Genomic DNA, 27839 nt, shown 5'->3' with positions numbered 1-27839 from the left:
TGTTTGCTCCTTCTCAGCGTTTGGTTCCCTCATATCTTCCTGTTTGCCGGTACCTTCCTCTTCCGATACTTGCCAGTGCTGTTTCTTCTCTCGCTGTCCTAGGTCACATTTCTTCCTCCCCTGGGACCTTGGCCACTTGTCATCTCCTGTGTAGGACCTCTGTCTCCTCAGAATGTTCACTGATCCTTTGTACAGATTAGGGTGTGTCCCTAGGTGACCCCACAGGAGGAAAACAGGGCTTTCACTTAATGAGTTGTCATTTCTCTTCAGGGAAGATTCACACGATGAACACATGGATCTTAAGCATACAGCTCGGTTTATTCTGATGGCTGTCTGTGAGGCCCTTTAACCAAGATGGAGGGCACTTTGGACCACAAAGAGAGGCCTGTGCTCCCTGACAGTTCCCACCTCTTCATAGTCAACTACTGAACAGATTTCTTTCATCTTAAATGACTTTTGACTCATTCTTGCACTTCACACAATTGAACTATTTAGCATGTTCCTTCTGTATCTACTTCTTTATTTCAACTTTCCCCCCTTCCTCCTCTACCCTCCAGCCCCCGCCTTCCTTACCTAAAATATAAGCTCTGTGTATTTGTTAGTTTCTCTCAGCAATGCTTCCTGGCATTAGAACTCAGGCCCTCACTTTCCAGCAAGCACCTTTTTCCGCTGAGCCGTCTTGACAGCCCATGCTTTCTATTAAAAAAAAGAAGAAGAATGAAAGAAAGAAAAAAAGAAGGGAAAAAAGAAAGAAAAGAAAATCTAAGCTGTTTGTAATGTTATCTGGTAGAGTCAATGGGTTCTGTAGTGGTCTCTATGTCACTATTATTATTAATGTTATTTGTAATAGTGGGTTCGGACCCAGGGCCTTGCACAGGCTAGAGGAGTGCTCTACCATTGAGTCACGATCCCACCCACACCCCTCTGTTTCTAATATTGGCAATTTCATTTCCTTCTTTTCACACTTGGTTTTGTTAGGTGTTGGTTGTATTAAGCTGTACATTGAGGCTTGCATTTGCACTTCAGTGACTCCTGCCCATATCTGGATCATTTCTTTCTAAGCTCTCATTTCTCATTTTTAGGTTTAATCTAAGCCACACAACTTTATACTTTGAAAATTGACTTATCTTCCTAGGATTATACCCTCTAATTATCAAGAAAAATTGGTCTCTGATGGGAACAGAATGGACCGTCTCTGGGCTCAGAGGCACCACGCAGGTGGGTCCAACTGACATGAGGCAGATGACAAGGGAACCTGTGTGTTGTGTGCCAAGCCAAGGGAATTGCATTGTATCCAGCATGCAGTGCGGAGCTGTGCGTGGGCTTGAAGTAGGGACGTGAAAGAGCAGGTGTATGTGCCAGAAATCATCCTATGGTGCTGTGCATTTGGCATGACGGACAGGCCGCCCGGACAAAAGCAGTTCTAGAAATGCAGGTGGGACCCGCAATGGGGCACATGCCCCTTGCTGATCATGGAACTGTGTCCTGGGCTCTGTCTAGATTCACAGTAGCCCAGCCCTTCCCATGGATATCCTTACATAGGGATCTAGTGGTGGCAGTGGGAGGAACAGAGGGGCAGACTGGAGAGAGATTCACTAGGAAGGATCAAGAAGACTTCTTAACTAATTAGACACTTGAGGTAGATGAGGGGAAAGAGGTTCCGGTTAGGGCTCAGGGTGGGTGATGGAGTTATCAGGAGCAAAGCAAGCAGGCCTCTTGCTCATTCACTCTGCCGACACCTGCATGGAGGGGTCCAGAGCTCCTGCTTTGTCCAGGGAGAGAACTGAGCCGCTTGGTTTTGTCTTGGTACACAACCCACTTGAAGTCTCTTTCTGTTGAGCTGCTGCCTGCCTGAGGCACCAAACTTCTGGGAAGGTCTGTCCCTGGAAGCTCAAGTCAGACTGGATGAACCAGGGGCGTTATGATTCACTGTAGGTAGATCTAGAACAGATGGCCGCTGGTTTCTTTCAGTACCTGCCTGCTGGTATCTGCCTTCCCTTACTCTCAGGTCCCACTACGAGCTCAGTCTCTGTTTTGGTTTGCTCTCAAAATTCCAATCACGTGATCACACAGCATACCACAGTTGGCAAAAATTCAAGATCCTTGGACCAGAGCTATACTCCCAGACGACAGACACCGACTTGTTGGGTGGTGTGGCACGCAGATTGATGGTCAGTTTGGTTGAGACCTGATCTGGCCCTGTTTACACCCGTGCCTCCCTTCCTGTGACTCACGCACCAACTTGCTGAGGGAGCAGGGCTAAGCCGGGCTCCTAGCTGTCTGTTGCTGCAGAAGTTTGGAAATGACTGAGCCCATGTTTGCAAAGTGGAGACTTCATACAAAGGTCTCACTTTGAGAAGAAAGCGAATACCTTTGTTCCAATGTGGGGACCCTCGGTCCTTGGGCGTCAGCCTTCAGCTGGAGCAGCCCCTTGCTTAGGGTGTCCTCTGAAGGCTGACTATCGGGTTCCTGTCATTTTACCCCCGGTGGAGAATCCACTGCACTGTGACTTCAAAGAAGCAGTAGCAAGCGCTGAGGTAACTACATCGCATGGGAAGTGTTTCTCCCCGTGAGATTTTCGAGTGGGGCAAAGAGATGTGTCTCCAGGACACGTTCTTCCATCAGCCCAGAGAATCTGGTCTGTGTTCTTTCAAAGCCACGACACCTCAAATCATGGCAGTCTCAGGCAGGTAAACACTTGAGGTTTTTTTTTTAATCGGTGCAGATTCTCAGAGAAAGCCCATCCTGCAGCTTTGGGGGACTGATTTGTAGCACTTGGCTGGTCTTGCAGAGTGACAGCCAGCTTGTGTGGGGGAGGGGAGAGCCATGCAGAGACCTCAGACATTGCTTTGTGAGGGTGCTTCACCCATTTCCCTCCGACCTGGGTAGTTGTGGAAACTGTGTTTAGGTGGCCCTAGGCACGAAGTGAAAGCAGATAGCAGGGCTGGGGAGGTGATGGGTTCGGCAAAGTGCTTGGCTTATGGAAACGAGGATCCAAGTTTTATCTCCAGAACACATGTAGAACAAGCCAGGGGCGGTGGTATGTACACGCTGTAACATTAGTGCTGGGGAGATGGAGGATGGTGGGTGCCTGCAATGGCCAAATGAGTACCAGGCTATTGAGAGACCCTGTGCTGCGCTCTCTCTTACACACACACACACACACACACACACACACACACACACACACACTGGGCAGCCCTTGATGAGTGACAATGATTTTGCCCTCTACCTTCACATTCCACATGCATAGACATATATGTATGTGTGTCCACCCATGTGCACCCCAATCTCTCTGTCTCTGTCTCTCTCTGTCTCTCTCTCTTACACACACACCACATACACACACACACACACACACACACACACACACACACACACGCACACACGCAGAGTTTATAGCAAATGAAAATTAACTCCAGAGTTTATATTTTTAACTTAGTGTTTGGTGGATACTCAAATGCTTGCTTCTCCACGCGCCACCTTTATAGATTAGATATTTTGGGGACAGTGAATCTCTAACACAACGGTCACTGTCACAACCATTTTCATTTTGCTTGCACCTTTCACTGTCATTAATACATTAAAAATGTCATGCCACCATTTTTACTAGCATGTAAATAGGCCTTTTATTACAGGTCATATTCCAATTGAACAAATAGAGGCCTTCGACCTTGCAGCCCAGCATAGCCACTATTAGGACAAAGACATGATGTTTTCTTTTGTTTATATAGCTGGCTTTGCTTCAAACCGCGTTACGCTACCATTCATAGACCATAATGAGAATTTTGGAGTTGTAAGAGAATTTAAACATGGGTCACTATGTTCAAACCAAGAGCCTTTAAAAGGGGGTAGTGGTGTACCTAGGAGACACTGGCCCGTCTCAGTTCACTATTTAGGGATTCCATCCCGAAATCTCACTTTACTGGGCTTGTGTGTTAGTGGTTCCAATGCACAAACGAAATTAACTGCTAGTTTATTTTTAGGTGACTCATTTTTATCTTTCTTTGCATGGTTTTTATATATGGATTTTTAGAAAATAAATAGTGTCTTAAAACACAAGTGGGCTTTTTTTTTTTTTTTTTTTTTTTTGGCTTTTGCTTTTGTTTTGTTTTAAACCAGAAAGTCTCAGCACTGAAACTCTGGGTTTATTACTCATGACTCTTGTGCTGAAGTTCCCTCAAGGTCCTATCTCTGTTCAGATATTACTATATTCAATATGTTACCTTCCCACATCAGTATTTGCTTGCCAGGGTGTTGGAAAGCCAGAGTTTAAAGGCGAAGCTCATTTGCCCCAAGTGAGGACTCAGTCGTTTCCTCCCAGACTCCTTAAAGCAAAGACTGGTAGCCACAAACCACCATCTGTGCTGGACTCTGCCCCCTGGGGGCTCTTCTGCACCCTGCCTCCCATTCCCTCCCTATGGCCAGCTCCTCAATCCCTGTCACTGTGCCGTTTGCGCTGCCAGCTTTGAGAGGTTTGTGGGTGGTGGCTGAGAAGTTGCAGAGCAGGAGGATGGGCCACAGTGTTTGTGTTGGCCATGGCAACTCCAACGGTGAAAGGAGCGAGCCTCATTTTGGTTGCTCTGTAAATGGCCAGGATTTCGGCCTTTTCTCAGGATCCTTGGTTGGGCCCTGGGTCGTGTGATCTTCTAAGTGTGGTTCTTTAAGCCTTCCTCCTGCAATCACCATATCAGCCAGAGCTGGTAGGGGATCCAGAGCCCAGCTCAAGGTGTTCCAGCAGAAACAGAATGGCCACAGGAGCAGAACAGGCAGCGTGCCCTTGTATTCTTAGGGACACACCCCTGGCATATTTTCTCCAGTCACCCAGGGTTTGAGCATGGTGCCTCAGAAAGCCTCCAAAATTGCCAGTCTCTCTAGCAGGAGAGGCAAATCCCTGAAGCATTTTGTGTGATAATTGCATTATTTGAAAGGTTTTCTACCCTTTCTTTCTTTCTGGTTTTGAAAAGCACAAACAGCTTACCACATGCATTTCAGAAAATGTCATTGAAAAAGGGAGCAAGATACAGTGTGAGCCTCCGTAGTTTAATAATAGTTTATTTTGCCTCTTGGGATAGCTTTTTCCTTCAACCTAGGTGCCTTTCTGCTTATCTGAAGCTGTTATTTTATCCCTAACAGATTGCAGATTTTATATTCTAGAGTTCCCTACTAGGGAAGGCACCTCTTTTAATGTTGACAGTTAAAATCTCTTTGGTTCAGAGAATAACCTATCAGGGGTACTGAGGTTTGAAGGTCACTCTTTCTAAGGGGCAAAATGACTCTTATTCAGACTCCCCTGGGGCTGGCATTTCATTCTGGGGAAGTCTCCGGAAGTCGGTGAGGGTTTCTGTTAAGAAAAACAAGTGGCCCCTTTCTTATCACCCTCGGGTATCTGCTCTGTAAGCTCACGCATCATGGTGTGTGGCTGTGTCTCCCTGGGAGTCACAGTGTGCCTCTGAACACTCTTACTATGACCTCCAAACAGTGTTCAGAGTTCGCTCTGTGGAGTCCAAGGTAAAACCGTGAATAAACAAATGGGGGATGGGGGACAGTAGTCCCTCTTGCCCAACTTCAGCTATCTGCATCCCTGAAACACACTTGGAACCTGGCTGAGAAGTCAGCTAAGCACGGTTGCTCCTCTTTCAAACCCAGTTGGCTCACATATTGCCAGCCTTAGCATCCTGCTCATCTTCAGCTGCCTCCCACCCGCCGTCCCCATCCCCCTACCCCCATCCTCCTTCTTTGGGTGCTAAGGAGACAGGGAAATAATTACTCAATGTGTAAAACTTTGGTGGTGTGGTCACAGATGCTGAGATTAGCCTGAATTTTGCAACAGTTTACGGCAAGGTTTGCTTGCCTCTTTCTGAGCTGTTTTTGTTGGTTTTTCAAACGTGGTTGAAGAGTGAGTCATAGTCACTTCTGCTGCGGAGCTGCTGAGTCCTTGAACTGAGCAAACCAACAACAGAAATGAACTTCAGTGGAACATAGTAGGATCTGTCTAGTGACACACCGAACACAGAAAAACAGAGGACAAAAATAACACATTTTTTTCCCTAGGAAAAAAGTCTTTATTTCTAGATATACTATTTGTTGCACAAGTGAATATTTTTTATCTTCCTTTCTGAATATAAACATTTCTCTTCCCTGATGTTGGAGTGATTTCTGCCTTTGTTTTCTTTCTTTTAAATTTTTTCTTCTTTCTCTTTCTCTTTTTTAGACAAGGTTTTAACAGCTTAGGCTGGTCTGAATTTTCCATAGTCTCTTACCTAAGTCTCCAGAGTGCTGAAACCACAAGTGTGAGCCATCCTGCCTGACTTGGCTGTCTGTCAGAAGGGTAGTCTAATTGAAAAAAAAATTACAGTTACATACAGCTTATTTTATACACTTGCACAGACAGAAGACCCTAAACACAAGAATTTCAGAGCCCAAACACATTTAAAATATCCTAATGTTCCAATTTTTATACAGTATTTACATTTGTTCTTTGAGTATTTTGTACATGCACATTATGTATTTTTATTAGATTCATCCCTAATTCAAACCTCTAACTCAGTAGGTTACAACTCCTAGGGGGTTAGGATGACCCTTTCTCAGGAACTGCATATCAAATATCCTGAACATCAGATATTTGCAATACAATTCCTAACAGTAACAAAATTATAGTTCTGAAGTAGTACCAAAGTAATTTTACGGTTGGGGGGTCACCACAACCAGAGGAACTGTGTTAAAGGGGTTCAACATTAGGAAGGTTGAGAACCCCTGCTCTAGCTCCTCCCAGGTCCATTTCCCAGTGCTTGACCCCTTCTCAGCTTCCTATCCTCTTCTGGTTTTAATGGATTACTTTATTTTTTATAGTTTACCTTATCCGATTTGTGCTGCCCATATACTAAGGATTGTTGGGCATCCACTGGCACTCGGTTGGTCGACCAGGGGCTACGTTTACTAAGGACAGCTGGATCCTGGTGCCTGAAGATAAGTGTCGGAGCTTGAGAGAGCTTGCTGCCCCTTCAGGGGACTCATGTTTCATTCCCAGCTCCCACATCAGGAAAACAAAACCTTCTGTAACTCCAGCTCCAGGGGATCTGAGCCTCTGGCCTCCGAGGGCATATACAGACAAATACACACACCTACACATAAATTAAAGATAATAAAGATAAATTGGAAAAAAAAGGATACTGACTCTCTTGTCTCTCAGAAGCCATCAACCACCAGTAGCTCCTCAGCGAGCTCCCCAGCCCCGCAGTGTTGAGCTGAAATCTTATGTAGATCTTAAATAGGCAAGGGCAGTGGCTGTGAGCTTTCTGTGGCAGCTGTCTTGTACGTCCAGAAGACGTTGCTTCATTCCTGTTCCCTCTGATCTCTGGCTTTTTCACTACAGTCCCCGAGCCTTGTGGTCAGGGATGGTGGGTGTTGAAGATGTTCTGTCTGTGGCTGAGCAACTCCACCAACACTCATTCTCTGTACTCTGACCAATTATGGATACTATATTGACTGATCCCCGCCCACTGAACAAAGTAACCTCTTTACATTTGGAAACGGTGACAAGTTGTGGTATCTTAGGAGGCTCTAGTTTTGTAGATGAGATGTCTGAGGCCCAGTGAGGTAAAATGCAAACCCGACAGCACACGAGCCCCTTGTCTGGTAGGCTGAGGCTGAGCACCAGATCTCTGGATCCCTGATTTAATGTTTCTATATTGGACAGAGCTTCAATTAGGATCTTTTAGGATATTTGGGATTCTTTTAGAGATCAGTTGGCCTTGAAAATTGAGTATTTCAGCTTTAGTTTTCCTATGTCTCAAAAAAGCACTACGCATCCTTAAGCTAAATCCAATTGCCTCCAGCCTGTATCCATCAATGCCAAACAGTCTTTCGTGACGGCAAATGTCCGTGGCTATTTAGATCCACTTCCTGGACAGGTTTATTTGTGGATGGAAAGCCTAATGCCAAGTTCACTATGATCTGGGAACAATGAACCATCAGAAGAAGGGGTGAGAGGGTGAGTGTTTGCTCCTTAGACAGCACCAAGTCAGTTAGTTCCCATTAGCCTCTTCCCATGCTGAGAGCCAGATGCCGGTGAAGTCCGTCTGCAGCAGCACCATTAAGGATGGAGTGATGTGTTTAGACATGAAGCATCTTCAGGTGCTGCTCTCCAATCAGTAAGAAGCATGGTTAAAGTGCCGTGCAGGTAAAAAGTTAGCTGAGACCTGGAACACGTTGCCAAGCTTCTCCCTGCCCAGGGTCCTGTTTCCTCTGTCATCTCTTGCTGTGTCTGTGGAGGGGGTGAGCGGAACAGACACATACATATTCCTGGTGCTCCCAGTGGTAGAAAAGCATTGCTAATGAGAGGTCTGTGCAGAATGGCATGCCAGCGGTCTCGGAAGGGGCCCTTGTTCAGCTCCCGAGGGCAGAGCTTCCTTTAAGTGTATGTGGGCATGTCAGTTCCTTGAGTGGAGCAAAGGGATGGCGGGTGGTGTGACTCCAGACTGGTAAAACCCTCTCTGACTCCCTGTGGTTACCAGGACTTTATTGTTTATTTGTGTTTAGACATGGTATGGAGACTTAGTCAGTGCTGTTGAATCTGTGTTTGGCTTTGGAGAAATGTTAAGTTTTTAAGGCAGATATGTTTGGTCCTTTTGGGAAGGCATGTTGGCCATTTAGAAGGAATAATACCAAATAATTAAATGTAAAACATTTGAGTAGTGAGTCTTAGTGAGAGTATTGTCCCTTTTATGAGAAATTTGCGGGAAAGAAAATAAACCACAGGCAAATAAAACATCCCAGATAAGAATTTGAGAAAAGGAAAAATGAAGTAATCTCTCTCTCTCTCTCTTTTATATTGAAGAGAAGAAAAGGGAACCATGCTGTTAGAACTGGACCAACACTGCATTCTAACTTACTGACTTTTTTTTTTTCCATTTTGAAAGTTGAACCTCAGGCCTCACACATACCAGGCAAGTGTTCTACCTCTAACCCCTGTCCTTAGCCTCCCAAACACCACCCTCTAAATAGCTTCCTTAGAAATAGGATTCAGAGGGGAGAGAAGAAGGCCAGAGAAAGATCTTAGACAAATTCAAGGGCAAAAGCATAAACAACAATTTAAAGGAGTAGAGACGGAGATGAACATGGAGGCACACACCTGGTGTTCCAGCCTTGCAGTAGGATCTAGGCTACCCTGGACAATGTAGCAAGTCTCCGACCCCCACTCCCACCCCCACCCCCACAATGGTGGGTGAGAGGTGGGCGAAGGGGGAAATATGATGCACTGTCAACAGTTTTGCTTCGACATAGACTTTTGTTCATCTTTAATTCAATGTTCTAATTATATGCTAGGGAGTTATCCAGTTCATAAGCTAAAGCAAAATATTGTGCTGAAATGTACTTAATCCACATCAATGAGTGTCTTATTTCCACTACTGCATGATCACGCTGTTGCCAAAGTTAAAAACACAGCTCTCGCCTCAAAGGAATAAGAGGAAGTGAATCTGGAGCCAAAGTTGAGTGACCATGGTCAAGGAAAACGGATGTAGGCTACCCCCAATTCTACGTCCCAACTAGATAAAGATTTCATGATTTTTTTTTTGTCAGATGGTAAAACAACAAGGAAAGTTATAAACCAAGACACTTTCCAAAAACACTGATAGAAACACCTGGCAAGTTAGAGCAGAGCCAGAAGTCTCTGCAGTAGGCCTCACACTCTCTGGCGACTCTCCTCACTTTTGGGCTAGTGTGACAGCTAGGGCCTGTTCCTATCTCCCGGAGAACATATCTAATAGTTGTAGAATATTAAATTGCACACAGAGGTGGTTGATAAATGGCTGTTCATGGAACCAGGATAGTCCCAAATAAGCTGGTTTTGGACTTTCAATAACTTCAACCTCTTTGCAATCAGAGAAGTTGTGGCCAGCCAAGCAGCCTGTGTAGGATCGGATGTGGACACACTGCAGCTTCTTCAGAGGAATTTTGTGTCCCAGTGTGAACTGTTCTGCTGAGGTGTTTCCTCTTTATGTGATGGGGTCGGGGTGTGGGAGGGCAGTGCGGTGGTCTGCAGGTGGTCTGCAGGTGTAAACAGACTTTTCCGGACCCCCCCCCCCCCCGACACAGCTACTGTCAGAAGGGCCAGGTCCCCAAAGCAAGGGTATTTGAGAAAGAAGAGTTTTTTAAGTGAAGCTTAAAAGATGTCCCTAGTTTTTGTCTTTGTTTCTTTGTTTGTTTTTCTTCTTAGCTATCTTTCTTTGGGAACAAGAAGGCAAGCTTTGCCTGCCATACAGTTGGAAAGGACAAAGAAATCCTCTGCCCATCAGAGCGTTTTGGCAACAGACCACTGACCAATAGGTCAGAGAATAAATCTCATTCAAGCCTTCATTCCTGAGGCATTCTCAATGACTAACCACTTTTGTTCTTCTAGAAAAATATTCAGTATTTACTTCTGAAAATATTTGGAGTTAACTGCTTTCAGAGAGTATCTTTACTATTTTTTTTTTCCTGGTACTGACTGGTGATTGGACCTAGGGTCACGTGCAAGGTGGACAGACACTCCCTCACTCAGTTATACCCCAGGCCTAGATGGCTGCTTCATATTTAGAACCCTAAGCCTTATTCTCCTGAGGCCAAGTTTCATGGAGCCTAAAGTTATCTGGAGCTCCTGATCCTCCTGCCTCCATCTTCCCCCCACCTCATTTACTTAGAATATTTAAATGCAACACATGCCGATAATATTACGAAGGGATTTTTTTCTTTAAGCATTCAGCTTTTTGGACAGAAATAGTTGTAAAATTCAGTTTCCCCTTTCCTAAATGGAATAGGACGCAGTGCACTGTCTCATGGACGGCCATTGCTGTCGCCATGACACTGCAATGTTGGTATAATGAAGCCACTCTGTCTGGATAGGCAGCAGAGAAAACAATACAAATAAATATGCTTTTCTGCCTAGCCATGCCCAACCAAATAAAGCATTTTATGTGTGGGACTTTGGTGTTTGCACAGCAAAGAAGAGAGGGAAGTTGTTAGGGAAGTTAGGTTTTCAGACCCTTCTGATTCCCGAGCTGGGCCTGGGGGTCTAGCGCTGCTCCCACATGCTTGGAGCACTTGCTTGTGGGAGACGGAGCTCTGTGACTCTGGAGAGTCAGTGGCGTGTCTCCTCTACTCTGCTTATCCAGGAAGCAGTACAACTACTGATCTGGGTGAAATGGGTCCTGGCTTGCTGTTGTGGATTGCTTCAGCCAAGGAGGAAGAACTGCCCAGCTTACACACACACACACACACACACACACACACACACAAAATACTTGACTCAAAAGACTGGGGAGAAATGGAGGAGTAAATTATACCTCCATGATTATTAAAAAGCATTTTCCCCTCCCCAAATGACTGATTTATGGATGGATTTTTTGGAGAAAGATTTGAAGTCTGACCTTTGAAACTAAGAACATAAATCTCATAGAGATTGTTATTTTAAGGTTAGGTTCCAAAAAGAGCCCACGTGCATGCCCGTCATGATCTTAGGACCATGCCTACTTCATTCTCCATGAAGCCAGGTCACCCATGAGCCCCTTCAGCAGGTTGCCGGGGCGGGGGGGTTGCTCTGAAGGGCGGTCATTCTGGTTGAGGGACTAACCGTGAAAAAACGTGAGTGGAAGTGGATTGTCATCTGATAAAACGAGAGACACCCACAAAACCCCAATGGGACATGAAGTCAGTTGTAAAATCGGTCCCAGAGGACTTGTCTAAGAATGAAGGGGGGTAAGCTCACTCTAATTAGGGTAAGACTTCGCTTGAGGAAAACTACTCTGTCAATCAGGGCTGTCTCAAAGCCGAAGACGCTGATCATCTGTTAATGGAAGCGCTGTCACTCAGGACACACAAGAGGGTTGGAAAGAGGCTGGTGCACGGAACTGTGAGCTGCACAGAATTCCGCATCAGTGCAAACTCCTGTTTCTCCTCACAGTGGTGTGTCCTGATGGGGATTTCTAGCCTTCCACGGTTTTAACTGGAAAATCCAATATAGAGAGCTGGGGAGGTGGTTCAGGGAAGTAAAATGCTCCCTAGAACCCAAAGCCAGACACTGTAACCTGCATTGTAATCCCTGGGCTCCTGCAGTAGGTTCGGAGGCAGAGGCAGGAGAATCTCCAGAAGCTGGATGGCCAGCTAGCCTAGTAGTGAACAGGAAGATCCTGTCTCAAACAGGTAGAAGGTGAAGCAGACATCCCAGGTCCTCTGACCTCATATGTTCCCCTGGAAGGATGGCTTTAAAAACTAATAAAGATAATTTAATAGCTCTGGAATGGTTTAAACAAAGATAAATGGCCAAACTTTCCAGCAGTTGTATAGTGGAACTTTTTATATATTATTGTATTCTTTATCTGCATGTACATAATTCTTTAAACCCGGCACAAAACTCAGTCCACCCACTGTTGTTTTCCTACCTTAAGGAGCATAAAGTTAAGGTCTGTTTTTAATTCTTTCAAGTCTCAGTGATAAGGTACTCAGTAAGTATTTAGGTTATTCCTTGTTCATTTCTGATAATTGGAAATGCATTATCAGCATAAGAAATAATTCTTACTCAGAGCCTGTTGGAATCTTTACATATTGCTTCTACTTTTTATTGCCATATATTAGCTGTACTAAATTGTGACTCCCATGATATTTCCATGTGTGTCTATTATATGCTTTGCTCATAACCAGCCCTCATTCCCCTCTTTTACCCTTTCTCCCACTCCCTGATTCTTAGGTTTTTCATTAGCCCCACCCTTTAAAAATACTGTATTTCTTATTCTTTTAAAATTATGTATGGGTATACACTGTATTTTCATCATGTTCACTTCTACCCTGCAACTCCTCCTGGACCCATCCCCCGATGCCATATTATTTTTTTCTCTCTCTTGTACATTTGTTTCTTCTCTGTGGCGCACTTGCCTGCACCACGGCAAGATCATGGTTCTCAGAGCTCACCAGGTCTCCCTTTCAGACAGTTCTGTCTTTTTACCATGTCAGCTCTGGGGTCCAAACTCAAGTGCTCGCGTTTGGCCATCACTTTCACCAGCTGAGCAATCTCATAGCACCCCCCTTTTAATAACCTGTTAAGTCCAGTTATTGCTGCCTGTACGCAGATAGGTGCGGGACCATACACTGGAGCAAGGTCCATCTACCGGACACCATGCCGGCTAGCCCCACGGCCCTCACAGCTGTCAGCTCCCCTTAGTTCCTCTCTAGGGACAGGCACTGGTGACTCACGCTAATGCTGACTGCCTTGATCGTGTCCCGGCGACCACAGTGATGGGGAATTAATGAGCATATCAGTCCTTTTATGTTCAAAGGGCACTACTTTTCCCAGGTTCTCCCTGACCTCTGGCTCATGCAGTCTTCCCCTCCCATCTTCCAAGATGTTTCCTAACCCTTGAAGAGGCGAAAGAACGACAAATCTGTCCCATCTGTGACTGAGCGCTTGCTGTCTATACTTTCATGGCCCTTTCTCTCTCTAGACTCTGTAAACAAGGTGAAACAGGCAGTATCTGCCTTCTGGCATCCGTCTTTCCTCTATGGGCACATTGCATTATTTAACATTTCCATCCTTACAGTGTTTTGACTTTACTATTTCCCTACGAGAGTGGTCTTTAAGGATTGCGCAGGGCCAACTTTTTGACTTATGTAATTAGCGGGTTGGATTCCCTGCTCTAGGGTTACTTAACTCTGACAAAGGTGATTGGGGAGAGGGTAGTCTGTGACTTCCTCCTCCTACTTGTCCTAGGTCGTCCGTTCTCCGAGAATTTCAGTATAAATTAAATACACTTCTTCATAAACTAGGCTGAACATAATTTAATATTTCCCTGAAGATGCTTGAGAGTCTCAGAGTGCTCGGAGGTCATGGTGCACAACAATTATCTTCTCGTGGTGGGTGTTGTGCAGGAGGAAGGATTTAACACTGTTCTGTTTGATCGAGTCCTGAGTGACTGGACACTTGTTCTGTTATTAAAGGGAGTCCAGTGGGGACCGAGGCTCCAAGTCGTCACACAGGAGTGAACGGAATACAGGAAACTTCTTTGGCTTCAAGAGACTGATGACGGCTCGTGTGTCAGCTGCACCATGCCCTTTGTATGCTGAGGAGCTCTGTCACACACACTGTTTCTTCTTAGTCCTTTCCTAGAAAGGAGGTGAAGTAGAAAACTGAGTCGCTCACCTAAATCGCGAGTCATAAGTGACAGACGCCACAGAGCTCCAATGGGGTGGGCTTTTGCTTGCCTTGCCTTATAAAGTTTATCAACGCACCTCATTGTACATTCTCTGGACCATAGACTTACGGCTCCGTCCTCACAGCTGCTCTCTGAGTGGGGCATTTTTAGTTTTTATAACTTCGTATTTAGGAATGAGGACACTGAGGTACAGGAGTTAAGGCATATCCTATTGAGTAGAAAAGCTAAAATATGAGCCCAGCGCCTCAGAACCCCAAACCTGTATTCTTGACCAAGGAGCCCAGGGCTCTGAGAACACACAGACAAGCTAGGTTAATTGAGAAAGATGTGTCTGTTTGTAGCTTCCGCTCTACAAAGATCTTTATGCCCGGGATCATTTTGTCTGAGATGAGAAACTTAGATTTTTCGATTTGAGATCTTAGACCCATTTATTACTCATCCCCTGAGCCTCAGTTTCCATATTTCAAATATGATAATATAGGATGTCTAATGCTCTCTTTCTTTTCTTTCTTTTTATTTTTTTTTTATTTGTTTATTTTTTTTCGAGACAGGGTTTCTCTGTGTAACAGCCTTAGCTGTCCTGGAACTAGCTCTTGTAGACCAGGCTGACCTCAGACTCACAGAGATCTGCCTACCTCTGCCTCCTGAGTGCTAGAATTAAAGGCATGTGAAACCACTGCCCAGCGATATCTAATGTTCTTGTAAAAACATGGTGAGACCCACATCAGGCCCCTAATATAACACTGTATTATAGCTTCTAGTTTTGAAAGAAGTTGCTATCGTTACTGTTTGTATTGTTACCATACATTCGTGGTGAGCCATGTTACTGGAAAACTTCCCAACAATAGGTATTTGCAATCTTTTAATGAATGTGTGGTATTAAGTAGGTCATTCAAAAGTGCCATCTTCTCATGAGTCTTCCTCACACAGTCGAAGGGCTTGATGCTTCAAAGTGTGAAGACTTATTAATTACATTTTCCTCCCTATACTTTTTATCTCATTAAGCAGTTATCAAGTTATATGTGACCTGAGACCAGTCATCTGAGCCATAGAGTCTAAGTTTTATAATATTTATTTCTGCCTTTCTCTCTGGTTGCGAGACTCAGACGTAGGTCCCCCTGCTTATGCAGCAAACACCACACCAACCGAGTCATCTCCTCACCCTGTGTGGTTTCTTCAGGATGTCTTCACAGAGATTCTTCATCACCATTAAAGACATTTCCTCAACGTTGTGCCTCGGGCTACACATTCTGTATAAACCAGGAACTTGCTTAGTCTCGTCAATGGGTTCTCCTTGGTAGATGACATTGTTAGTAACTGCTTCACGGATACTTTACATGTTTACATGGCTTGCAGTTTTATAAATAGAAAAGAGCTATTGTTTATAATTCCTCCAAATTTTAGGTAGAGTTATTGTTTATAATTCGTCCAAATTTTCGGTAGGTCCTTCTTTATTTTTGCCATATAGACAAGTATACTGTATTGTATATATGCATTTCTCTTTTTTTATAAATTTAAAAATTACATTTGTGTATGCATTCATGGGTGGAGTCAGAGAGCAATTTGGTGGAGTCAGTTCCTTCCTACTGTGAGGGCCATGAAGGCTATACTCCAGGCTGCCATGCACCCACTGAGCCATCCTGCCCAATGCAGTACATGCATATTGAAGCTATAAAAATTTCTTCTCATTCCTCACAGAACTTGCCTTCAGTAACATCTGCCAGGTTATTCCAGGTTTATAGGACTATGCTAATAAAGAAGCAAAGTCCCCTGTGGGAAGGGACGCTGCCAGTGTCATAGGGTGGCATTAATGAGAGGAGGAAATGATGGTTTGGGACCTGACTGTAAGGTGGCCTTTCTTGGAATGAATTTCTGGGATGGAATTCCAAGAGGAAACCATCCTTGCTAATACAGGATTCATGGAGGTCACGTTGTGTTGCTTCATACATTTCAAAGCTTTAACTCCTGGCCGAACAGTTGGCTAACATGGGTGAGACCCTGGGTTCAAGACTGAGCACTGCAAAGCAGATAGCCAAAAATAAGTAGGTAGCTAAAGAAAGGGAACTGAAGGCCCAGGAGAGACTGCCAACACCATTTGATGTTTCTTGACTCTCTTTCTCTCACCCCCTTTTCTTTGATCTCATTCTCAGTTTCCAGAATTCAGTCAATATTTCCCGATCCTTTTCTAGAATGATCTAAGGACAATAGAGCACAGAGTGTATTTGAAATACGCCCACATGATTTCTGAAAGGCCTCAGAGGAGAGCACATGCCCTGCTGGTGGGCAGATCTCACTTTGGGGACAGTGACTATATTGTGGTGGGTGAATAACCATGACTTGACAAGCCATTCTCTCTCCATTTTCTCAGAATTAGTCAAAGAAGCTGAAGTAGAGTTTCACAAGGTTGCTACCAGGTCTAAGGGTCTCTGATTCACAGACTCCTGAAAACTTGAGTGTGGGCTTTTTGGTTTTGATAAATAGAAATATGTTTGCCAGGAAGCCCGAAGTTGTATTTTCTAATTGTCCTCTCCCCTTGGGTTAGGACGCACTCTCAGTGTGCAGGGAACTCTGACACTGTAGCTGTTCCAAGCCTTCCACGAGGTGAGTGACCTGTGAAGAAAGGGAGACCACCCATGGGGGCTGTGTGAGCTTTGGGAGAACTTTGACATTAGCTCCTTTGGCACATGAATACCTGGCTCGTGCATATCTAGTTTCTAAATGGGAAAAGGAAGATATTGGGCCATGTAGACTAGAAAAGGCCAGTCTGCTGCAGAAGCACACATGAAGACCCTCAGTCGCCCTCAGAACAATAATCCTCTTCCAGAGTTTACCAGTCAGAGCTCAAACAATACTGAACGGGGGAAAAAAAAACAAAAACAAAATAGAAAACCCCATCTCCTTAATGGCCCCTTGGGACTGCAGAATAATTTGGCTTGTTTGTTCATGGGTTTGATCTCTGTTTCCTATAGTAGATAAAACACTAAAGAAAAATCTGGGTGAAGTTTTATGTAAAAAAAAAAAAAAACCACCAAAACCCAAAAAACCCAGAAACAAAAACAAAACAAAGCAAAACAAAAGCAACCAACAAAAAACAAAAACAAAATTGTTTATTAACTAAGTCCATCTTGGCTTGACTGACATTTCCAATAGGGGGATGTGCTTTTGAGATCATTCAAACTGCTTGATGACTATTACTTATTAGTAACCATGGTTTATAATGATTTATCATTGCTAAGAGAAAAGACTTTTATGTTCTCACTATCAACAACTAGTACATTGGATAATGGATAAGTCAACTAGCTTGGCGCAATTATCTCACAGTATGTAGTATTAGTATCTCAATGCATTCCATTATAACCATGAGTAAATACTGTTTTCATTTGTCAATTAAAAGCAAAAATTTAGATTAAAAAGCCCACTGTCAGGTGGATGAGGCTCTGTGCCCTAAATTTGCTTGCCTTATGACTCTGGAAAATTCAGACATCTAGTTCTCATACATGTAGTTCTCATGCATGTAGTTCTTAGAAACGCAGTCCTCATACATGTAGATTCATCAGTATCAGCTCAGACTTGAAGAGTGTTGTCTTGGTCTAGGATTCACCAGACAAGAAATTTCAGCTGCAGACGGGAATGGGAATAGGAAATGTGTCTTTTTCTTTTTTTTTATCCCCGAGACAGAGTTTTTCTGGGTAGCTTTGAGGCCTGTCCTGGCACTAGCTCTGTAGACCAAGCTAGCCTTGAACTCAAAGATCTGCCTTCCTCTGCCTCCTGAATGCTAGGATTAAAGGTGTGTGCCACCACAGCATGGCAGGAAATGTGTTTTAATATTCATGTGTGCACACAGCATGCACACATACATAAACACTGTTCTGTATACGTGAATATACTTTATATATACATGCACCTACATACCTTACACACAGATACCAAACAGATGTTATCACACATATATATCACATACATACATATAAAACCTACCCAGTGCATACATATATGTAATATAGGTATGTACCTATCTAACACATATATACAATATTCATATTCAGAGCACAGATATACATAATATACAGAACGAAAAGTGTGTAGTACACGTATACCTATACACATATAGACTTAGACATTGTTAGTGAGCTGATCTAAGAGCTTTTGGTGGTTGATAAGGGGTGTGAATGCAGAAATCTCTAGAAACTAACTTGATTTTTCACAGTGGTTCATTAGCAGTGTTAGAATGCTGTTGAGTTTTAGATGACCCTGATAGAAACGTAAGCAGGAAAGAGGCAGGCCAGATGTCATCTAGAATCCCCTGTGGAAAGGGAAGAATTCCCTGGTTCACTGTTACCTTTCTATCATTTGCAAGGTTGTGTTGAGCCATATCTGTGTGACTGTCTCACCAACAGGATGCCACAAACTGTGGAAAGCTGTCCAACCACGCTGAGCTCACTAGTGCTCTATAGTGAAAGGCCAGGTCCGCAGTTTTGTGAACCACTGGGCTGGAGACCCTTAGCTAGGAGTCTTGAACTCTGGAGCTGAGGGCGACCTTTTCTCATTTCCCTCCTATGACCTCAGAGCTGTCAGAAATCTTCCTTATTACTTGGTAGGGAGTGTGTGCAATAATCGCAGGAAGTAGACCCCAAGATCAACATTGCAGCAATCCTTCGCTGTCTGCTTAGGGAGAAAACGTCTAAGGAAAGTCTAGCTGGCATCTCTCAGAGCTCTGAAGTTTATCAGTATCGCTCATCGGCCATACCTAGCGCCAATTTACCTTCTTACCGTGGGTGCCCACCACTTACAGTGCATGCAAGTGCTCAAAGTTTGACCATGCCTTAAATAGTCAATTCCGGAAGTAACCCCGCAGTTCTAGGTACTTCAAGAACTCAGTGATACATAATCCCAGGAGCTCTCTCCATGTGTTCAGTGACTGCTTCATACCTTGTTCTGGGACAGAACTCTGGTGCTGTTAAAATGGCCTTATGAGACTGTGATGTCTCTGTAGCTAGCCTTCCGTTTGATGAGGATTTCTGCTGTGTGTATGTGGGGGGGTCGGTGGAGTGTAATGGTTGCCAAGGCAACAGTAATGATTTCACAGAGCTTTGGAGAACTTCTGTAAGGAATAGTTAGATATATTAAAAGATCACAGATGCCACTTAAGTGTTAAATATAAACTCATAGATTAATAATCTATATATTTTGTCTTCATTTGTTGTGGTGCTTGTGTGTGTGTGTGTGCATGCTCTCTTGTGTGCATGTATGAGTCTGCATCTCTCTGTGTGTATGTGTGCATATGTACATGCTTGCATGCTTTTTTCTTTTATTTCAGGCTACATGTAGAAAAATGCTGATTCATAGTGTCATTGACTTCTACTTCCCTGGGAAATTCTCAGTCTATCTCTAAGGTAATTTTTTATAACCACCTTGAATTTAGTGTCTCTACATAAATCTTGATGTGTTCCTCTTATACACACGTGTTGCTTTATTTCATTCTAATAAATGTCATACTTGTCCTAATAAGTACAAAGAAATGTCAGTGATGGCATAGAACTCTCCAACACTTTTCTCCTGGCTCTTCATACATTTAAATTTTCAGTGATGAGTTCTAGTCCACAGGCACTAAAAGATATTCAGGTTGTTCGGAGAACATCCAGCTCTTCATGTCATTGTTGGATCACCTGTGTAATTAGAAGCAGAACCTTGGGAAAATTCTCTCATTACGAAAATAGCAAGTTGAGGGGGTGGAGGAGAGAAGGCTGAGAGGGTACAGTGTTTGCTCTATAAGCCCTTAGGACCAGAGTTCTGACCCCGAGAACCTACATAAATGCCTGGGGAGCGGGGGAGCCTGCAGGTAATTCCAGAGTCTAGAAAGCAGAGAAGGGATCCCTGGAGCAAGCTGGCTAGCTAGATTAGAAGCATGGGGAGTGTCAGGCTTCATCTGAGAGACCTTAGCTCAAGAAAGAAGGCAGAGAGCAACTCAGGATGACTCCTGATGTCAAGCCTCCACAGGCATGCACACCAGCACATACACTTGCACCTGTACATATCAGAGAGAGCATATATACATGCATGTACACTCGTGCTCATACACACACACACACGCACGCACACGCACACACACACACACACACACACAATTTCTTTTAAAAAATTAAAACAAAAAGTTTAACTTTGGAGACTTAGAAAACACTTCCCCTCTATTAAGTCAGTTATACTTCAGTTATCTAAGATGATATTTTCTTCTTTTATTGATTTTATTGAGCTCTACATTTTTCTCTGCTCCCCTCCCTAACTCTCTCCTCCCCTTCAACCCTCTCCCATGGTTCCCCTCACCCAATGCTCCCAATTTACTCAGGAGATCTTGTTTTTTTTCGACTTCCCATGTAGACTAAATCCATGTATGTCTCTCTTAGGGTCCTCATTGTTGTCTAGGTTCTCTGGGATTGTGATTTGTAAGATGGTTTTCTTTGCTCTATGTTTAAAAACCACTTATGAGTGAGTACATATGATAATTGTCTTTCTGTGTCTGGGTTACCTCACTCAATATGATGCTTTCTGGATCCATCCATTTGCCTGCAAATTTCAAGATGTCATTATTCTTTTCTGCTGTGTGGTACTCATTGTGTAAATATACCACATTTTCCTTATCCATTCTTCAGTTGATGGGCAGTTAGGTTGTTTCCAGGTTTTGGCTATGACAAACAATGCTGCTATGAATATAACTGAGCACATGTCCTTGTGGTACGATTGAGTATCCTTTGGGTATAAACCCAAAAGTGGTATAGCTGGGTCTTGAGGAAGGTTGTTTCCTAATTTTCTGAGAAATCGCAATACTGATTTCCAAAGTGGCTGTACCAGCTTACACTGCCACCAGCAATGCAGGAGAGTTCCCTTTACCCAACAACTCTTCCAGCATAAGCTGTCATCAGTGTTTTTGATCTTGGCCATTCTTACAGGTGTAAGACGCATAAGTTGATATTTTCATTGAACACTTCTTATAAAGCAGACAGCTTTGCTTCCTGCTTGTATGTCTATGCCATTGGCTCGGTGCTTCTCACTTCTTGATTTAGCCCATGGGTCCTCTTGGCGTGTTAGGTAGCTCACCCTGATTGTGTATGTTAAGCTTGTATCCCATCCATGGTTTGTCGTGTCATAGAAGCTGGATGGAATTACAGCTCCATGGACATTGTGGGAGACCGCATTCTTTATTGAAATACTTTATTTAGCTAAATACTTTTGTAAATATACAGAAAGTTCACGGGACTGAGAAACCTCACCCAGGCCACATAGGAAGATCTCAATAACTTTGTTTTATTTATTTGAATGACATTATAGCTTTAAAAAGCTATTTAAAAAATATCTGTAGTAATTGTCTTTAACTATTTGTAGGACATTAAAAAAAAGAACAACTCTCAAACAATTCAACCTTTCCTTCCTGCTTGCTATTGATGAGATAATTGGTTTCTTGACCAAGCATATTATTTCAAGTTTTCTGTTTCTAGCCAAGAGTATAATATTTAGTGGCTCTATGTCAGGGAACTCCGTGTACTATGTTCTAAATAAATATTCCCTTCTGTTAGTAACTTGTTTCAAGATAATCCTGTAACGTCTGTGTCACAGGCCTTTGAGATGGACTCCTGTGAGGTGAACAAGTTCACAGCCAGCACGGTGGGTGGTCTGCCAGAATATTGGCTGGATGCCTTTCTTATTGGCGGTCACAGGAAAGCTACTGCAGGATGATCCAGTAACTCGGGTTGCATGACCAGCTTTGAAATGGGCTCCAGGGGACTCAGGGCAAGGCTCAGTTGGGAAAGTGCATTCCCTGTAAGCAGGGGGCCTGGGTTTCATCTCCAGAACTGATAGAAAGCAAGCCAGGTGTGGCACTTAAAATCAGTGTGACTGGGGAGGCAGAGAAAAAGGGTCCCCAGGGAGAGCTATGTGGTTAGCTACAGGTTCACTGAAAGACCCTGTCTCAGAAAAACAAGGTGGGCGGTGGGGTGGGGGGGAGGGTGACTTCTGAGGAGCTACACCCAAATTTGGTGTCTGAGCATCACATGCAAATCCATGAGAACCCACAGCGATGCTGACAGAAACCAGCTGCTCCTCTCACTCCTGTGGTTCTTACCTCAGAGCACATCCTGATTGTCTCCGAGCCTGAAATGACCCCGAGAGCTTAGACTCATATCTAGTGTGGTTATATAGATTCTGTGTGACAAGATGGTTCTGGAAATGTGCTGCCCCAGGTCACATGCCCTGAAAGATTCAGTATTGAACACCAGATAGTCAATGTAACTCAAGTAATTACTTGTGAACTTTTATTTTATGTGTGAATTTAAATGCATGGGTAGAGAATTTTTTTTTACGAATGTGGTACTTTCAGGACTAGGGAGATGGTTCAGTGATTAAGAACCCTTATTGCTCCTGCAGAGGACCAGGGCTCAATCTCCAGTACCCATATAATGGCTCAGAGTTGCCTATGACCCCAGTTCTAAGGGATCTAGACTTGCTTCTGAGCTTTGTGGGTATCAGGCATGCATGTGGTACACATACATACATGTGGGCAAAACATTCAGACACATGAAAATAAAAATAAAGCCCCCAGGAGGGCCTAGAGGAAGGAAGGAGAGAAAGAAGCATGATGGAATTCTATTTTAGTTAAAAACATATTGAAAAAAAATGAGTCAAATGAAACAAAAACGACAAAATAAAAACAATCACTCTTTAAAGATTCACAAGTGAGGAAGAAATATCAGTACTGATATTCAAGAACTCCAATGTAAACATGGTAACCATGGTTACGAAATGCGGAGAGCCTCCGTCTATGACTTAATTCTGTCAATCATGGCTTATATTTCACATGTAATGACTGAGTTGCTATTTTTGTCATTGAGTTCTAGGAAATTTTATGAGATGACTTTTAATATATTAAATTATTATTTAAACATTTTTTTCTTTCAAAAAATAATTCAAAAATACTTTTCAATGCCTGGTGGTGACACACACCTTTAATTCCAGTACTTGGGAGGCAGAGGCAGGCAGATCTCTGAGTTTGAGGTCAGCCTGGTCTATAGAGTGAGTTCCAGGACAGCCAAAGATACACAGAGAAACCCTTGAACAAGTTCCAAGGCAGCTAGGGCTATGCAGAGAGATCCTGACCTCAAAAAAACCCACAAACACAAAACAAAACAAAACAAAAATCCAACAATTTTAAAGTACCATGAATATTTTCTTTTTTTTTTAAATTTAGAAGTTCTAGATTAACCATGAATATTTTCATAAAGGAAATTATACATCAAGATATTTTGACTAGTCTTACATAAGACTGATCCTGTCCAAGCCAGTCACATATTAGGGAGTCCTGCTGAAGGAGTGACTACCTACTGGCCTAGAGAGGGGTATCATTGTCTTCAGACTCTATACCCACTGGTGAGCCCACCAAGCGCCGAGGTGTTTATTGCCCCACAAATGGCCCTAATTAATTGTGGTATGCTACAAAACAAAGGAAAACAAAAAGGACTTGAACACTGGAAAAGGCCCTGCAGGGAAGAAGGGGTATTGAATGACAGAGGAGGAGAGAAGGTGAGAGTTTGAGGTCAGCCTGGTCTACGTAGCAAATTCCAAACTAGCAAGTTCCAGACCCGCCAAGGCAGGGTAGTGAGGCTCCTTTGCAAAACTAAACTAACAAAAAGTTTGTGTGTACGAGGAGGATAGTAAGTAAATGTATGATGGAAATAAAATAAATTCATCATGTTTTTAAAATAATTTATTGAGAGATTAATCTTACCAGTCATATTTTTTTGCTTGATCATGATGCTTTCAAGTTCACAGTTTAAACACTGAATGATGACTGCTTTTTCCCAGGTCTTGTACCTCAGAGTAGGTGCCGACCTCTTTTTCATGACCTGTAAATGTCTCATGTGAGCTCTATAAATTCAATTGAACAAAGTTATTGCCTTGATATGCCAGGAGAAAAAATAGTGAATAGTGTCTTCTACTCAGATCGTAAGAGGGCGTATCACTGGATTTGATATAAGAAAGTCTTTCAGAATGTGCTGTTATGTGTGTAAGTGAGAGTGTGTGTGTGTGTGCACGCACGTGGCATGTGTGTGTGTGTGTGTGTGTGTGTGTGTGTGTGTGTGTGGCGTGGGTACAGCAGCAATATTATGCTTTCTTTCAAAGTGCACAAGATGCCTCATGGTTTGTGGGTGGGGGAACCACCTAAGGTGCCCTCACCACTTACTCATTCCCTTGTTCCTCTCCAGCAAGGGAAAACCCAGCATGCTGAAGGTGGTGTGTGGAGGCTGGGGAGAGCTTAGCAGCAACTTTGCTGTTTGATACTGGACACCATGCAAGTGTATTACTTTATCATCAGTGTACATAGTGAGCCAATGCATAAGTGGCGCTCATGGTCAAAACAGGACACTAGTCCCAATACGAAAAATTACAGCATACCTATAAATTTGTAATGCAAATTACAGTCCTTCCAGCAGTCCTGGGGCCAGAAGTTGAGGGATGTGTGTGTGTGTGTGTGTGTGTGTGTGTGTGTGTGTACATGTGTTGTTTGCAAACATTAATATGTCGGTTCATTGACCGTTTCCTTTATTTTGTTTTCCTAAGGCAGATGTTATTCATTGATGTTTCTGGTTTCTCTCCTATTACACCTCCGTCACTCTTAGAATGTCAGGTGAATAAATGAATACTTTGAAGATTCTTTACAAAATTACCCACTCCTAATTTAGGAAGAGAAGCTTCATCTGAAATGTGCAGCTTATGTAATAACTTTGGGAAAAAATGAGTTTCAGATTTCTTAAGAATACATTCTCTCTGTTGTCGGATATTGAATTATTTCTCCCTGGAAATTCTCAGTAATAAATAAACAGAAAACAGAGGTGAAGAAGACTCCTGGCTGGCCCGTGGGGGCTATGCTGAATCTCAGGGACTACTGTCGGGTGTCTTTGGGCAGATAACCTAAGATTTCTCAACATCGGGAAAATGAGGAAGTAGGCTTTTACCAGCCATTTTTCAACTGTGGCTTCAGAATGCCCAGGAATGCTCCCTGTCTTCCAGCAGGTCTCCACGGAGTCAGTTCAGGGCTTGAGCAGAGTGGAGACTGGCATGGAGACCTGGGACTCAGGATAAGCCGAGTCACCCTGATCCAAATCCCCACTGTACTGTGAAGCGGTACAGGACCTGGAACTTTCTGAGACCAACGCGACACAAGTGGAAATTTCCACTGATGAATGACACGGGTCTAAGAGCACAGATGCCCTGGAGATATTTTGCCATGTGATCTCGAGGCTGTCTGTGTGACATAAGCTTGCGACCCAAATGAATTTCATCAGTAGACCTGAGTTCTGTCTCCACCATACCTCGTCGTGCAGAGTATTCCAAAATCGTAAGGGATAAAGGATGCTCAGTGTTTCTCATGATAGTCATTTTTACTCCTGTGATATTGTGAAGGTCATTTCTTTATCTTAAGTTTGTTGCAGAAAGTCCTCTTTGGGCTTTGGGCAATAGGAAGTGATATAGTAAGGGGATGGATCTTCCTTATGGAAATCAGTATGGAAAACATTCAAATGAGAGGAGCTGGTGGGGTGACCCTCCCCATATTCCCAGTCACACAAGTCTAGATTGTTCCAATGAATGGAAATGAAACTTGCAGCATTGTTCTTTTTTTCTGTAAGGGCAGTTAGAAGTCCTTGTCATACTTAGGAGATTTTTTTGTTGTTGTTACCGTCCCTACACCTTTAAGCTATGATCTGTGGCTGGACCCATTGGCTCTGTGGCTTGCCTCTGAATACCAAGCAAATGATGAAACAAGTGACTATTTTTTGTCACCAGCCAAAGGAGGAGCCTGAAGCATGAACCTTGCCTTTGGCAGAAACACTGACGGCTCCCTGGCATCCTGATGCTTCGCCTGGCCCCTACAGCCCCAGCCCACATAGCATCACAGTGGAAAGGAGAACAGAGCAGAGGAAGAAAGGGAAGTTGTGGGAATCCTGAAATGGTAATTCCCGTGGTGGCAGCAGACCCGTCTGCCAAGCCGAGAACACTGGGGAGCCTTCGGGCACTAATTGCCAAACATGTTTGTACTAGAATGGGGTTCAGAAATTCAGACAGAGCACTGCCTGTGTTTAGACCTCATGTGGGAAAGGTGGATTTAGGCCCAGTCGAAATCCAAGCATCTCTGTGTCAGGAAACACTCTGAGGTGGCTTCCTAAGCCCCTTCGTTACAATCTCCAAAATGTGGAGGGCAGAGGACTCCCACGATGCCGACCCTTTAAAGGGGGCTCGGACATTTGCCTTCTGAGGATCTCTGCCTTGTGAACATGAAGGAGGGCTCTGGGCCAAAGGTTCCTGCGGGGAAGTTAACAGAGGTGGAAAGTTGAAATAGCCTGAAAGGCACAGAAGCTGAGAAACTGCTCTCTTCCTCCTCGCGGGTACAATTAGCTTTGGACGACAGTCAATGGAGACAGACTCAAGCCTAGCAGCTGCGTGGGATGTTTCTGGTTGCTGGCCCGTGGGGGTGTCTCCCCCGACTCCTTCCTCTCCATCTTTCTCGCGTTCCCCCTTTCCCTCCAAAACCAGACCTAATCCAAGGTGAAGAAACCCACCTCCTGTAAGCTCAACGGGCCCTGAGGTGACTCGATATGTATGTTCAGCAAACAGGGAAGCTTGTTAGAAAGGTGGTACTCTTCAGCATGTAACTCTTTTTATTTTTTTGAAAGCAAAAGATGCTTTCTCTCTGTGTTTTGGGAAGTCGATCTGCCTCATGCTCTTGGCTGTCCAGGCTCCCTGTGCCAGTACGGCTGTGAGCCAAGTTTCTAAGGCTCTTCAGACTGAGGTTGGCAACCTAAAAATAACTATTTCAGGTTCAGCTAAAATATGTAACTTAACAAATAAATAACATAAAGCATATGATTAGAAGTTGGAAAATGAGGATTAGCAGACTGAAATGTAGCAGTCATGCCAGGAGAAATCATTTCAAAGGCTCCCTAGCAGGCTCTTGGCCAGGTTAACACTTTATGGTACCCAGGGAGACTTTGATCTCTATCCCGGTGGGCTGTCATTTCTCATTTCCCCACTGGAGGTTTCGGCTAACTGAATCCTTGGAAATTTTCTTAAGTGAAGCAAAACAACAAAACCCACTTGTATGTGTCATTATTTTTTATCATAGGCAGCGTTATAAATTAGCTTAAAATCCTGAGGTAAGAAATGAAACTTAGGTGCTCTGACTTTTAAAAGCATGTGCACTTGCCGCAGCATGCTCCGGTGGAGGTCGGGGAACAACATTATGAAGTTGGTTCTCTTTCCCTTTATGTGGATTGAGCCTAGGTGCTTGGGTTTGGATGGCAAATGCTTTCACCCTGGGTGCTGTGTCAATGCCCACCCCACCCCATTTTCTCGTGAATGTTCCTTATTACCTTCAATGGGAAACCCTCAACTATGTGATACATTATTTTTCCGGTATCAGAGCTGAAAAATGAGAGTCACAGAAAAGAGAAGAGTGGATTTTTTTCAAGCAGACCCAACACGAGCTGTGTTTCGATGCAGATGTTGGCAGGCGTAGGGTAGGCCCGGAAGGGAACAGCTGCTACCCCAGAAGGCTCGGGATTGACTTCTGGTGCTGCTGCCCCAGCTCCCTGCCTTTTACCAAGGCTCCTGCAG

The 27839-nt window shown here is 43.8% G+C and overlaps 1 protein-coding gene across 4 annotated transcripts in view; it reads left to right on the top strand.

The window, feature by feature from the left end:
• Atxn1 (ataxin 1) overlaps nucleotides 1-27839 on the top strand; it is a 394410-nt gene that overhangs the window by 54109 nt on the left and 312462 nt on the right. Inside the window, exon 3 of one of the 4 annotated variants that reach the window (XM_087896550.1) lies at nucleotides 19501-19576. The exons of the other annotated variants lie outside the window; for them this stretch is intronic. The gene's annotated coding sequence lies outside the window, so the exon portion shown is untranslated. The remainder of the gene's footprint in view (nucleotides 1-19500; nucleotides 19577-27839) is intronic. 4 annotated transcript variants of the gene reach the window in all.

Source organism: Myodes glareolus, chromosome 14 (assembly GCF_982192425.1).
Source record: "Myodes glareolus chromosome 14, mMyoGla1.1, whole genome shotgun sequence".
Taxonomy (NCBI): Eukaryota; Metazoa; Chordata; class Mammalia; order Rodentia; family Cricetidae; genus Myodes; species Myodes glareolus.
The sequence above is the reverse complement of the archived record's forward strand: the minus strand, read 5'-3'. Positions and strand labels throughout refer to the sequence as shown.